This window comes from Pterocles gutturalis, unplaced genomic scaffold (assembly GCF_000699245.1).
Source record: "Pterocles gutturalis isolate BGI_N339 unplaced genomic scaffold, ASM69924v1 scaffold34348, whole genome shotgun sequence".
NCBI lineage: Eukaryota > Metazoa > Chordata > Aves > Pterocliformes > Pteroclidae > Pterocles > Pterocles gutturalis.
The window spans coordinates 129-1,127 of NW_010126784.1; the positions used below are offsets into that span (position 1 = coordinate 129).

Genomic DNA, 999 nt, shown 5'->3' on the forward strand with positions numbered 1-999 from the left:
AGGTGTCGGTGCCATGCCCGCTCTACGGAGCCGGCCAGCGCTGCGTCAGGAGGGGTTTGGGGGAGATTGGAGGTGCCGGGGAGCGGCTCTGCTTCCCCACAGTGCAGCTGCAGCTGTGCTGGAACCTGCCGTGCGGTGTTGTTAGCGTGCTGGGGAGTGTCGTCACTTACCTGGGTTTCAGTTCAAAATGGCCTAAGAGCAGCTCGTATCCACATTCATTATCTCCCAGCCCCTCCTGATGTGCAGTAACGAGTCATCACAACATTGAGAGTGACTTGGAAAAGTTTCAGGAAACGTGCATCTGTATGAAGAACAGATTGCAAGTTCTTTGTTACATTCACATCGTGTTTGCTCGGTACTGCGCGTTTTAGGCAGTAGGTTCTGGGTTATTTACATGAGCCGGTGGAGCAGTGCAGGCGGCGGTGCGGGGTTTGTCTGGGCTGTGCTGGGTGCCGTTCCTGAGGCAGGGTCCTGTGCTCCTCGCCCCCAAGGACAGGGAGCCCGTGCTAAACTGTGTAGGAGCAAAGTGGGTCTGCTTTGCTCTGCGCGTGCTGGGTGCTTGTCCTGGTGCAGAAGGAGAGCTCTCTCCCAGTTGGGTTCATCGGCAATAGTGTTTGCAGCATGACTTGTCACTAGCTTCTGTTTTGGTTTGCTCAGGGAGCCTGGCTGTTCGTGTGACATTATTATTATTATTTACATAGGGCCCAGACTTGCTCTTTTTTATTGCCTGCAGCGCGATGTTTGTTCAGACTGGGCATTGTGAAGTGTAATCCCAGGTCCCACTGGCACCAGCACTCACTTCTGCCTTTTCTAGAAGCAGTAAGTAACCAACCATCTCCATGGCCTAGAACTGCTGGGGTTTAATTGCTCTTAGGAGGGAATGGAATTAGGTAGCTCTGGTTCACGGCTTGTCTGGCTGCGCAGCAGTGACGCCTGTTTACACAAAGTGCTGTCCTTTTCTCTCGGGGTGCATGGAGGGCGGTTTCCTGGGGCATTCCT

At 53.9% G+C, this 999-nt stretch overlaps 1 protein-coding gene across 1 annotated transcript in view; it reads left to right on the top strand.

Moving 5' to 3' along the window:
• The first annotated feature begins 663 nt into the window (after nt 1-663).
• MVB12B (multivesicular body subunit 12B) overlaps nt 664-999 on the top strand; it is a 12,851-nt gene continuing 12,515 nt past the window's right edge. Inside the window, exon 1 of the mRNA XM_010079090.1 lies at nt 664-819. The gene's annotated coding sequence lies outside the window, so the exon portion shown is untranslated. The remainder of the gene's footprint in view (nt 820-999) is intronic.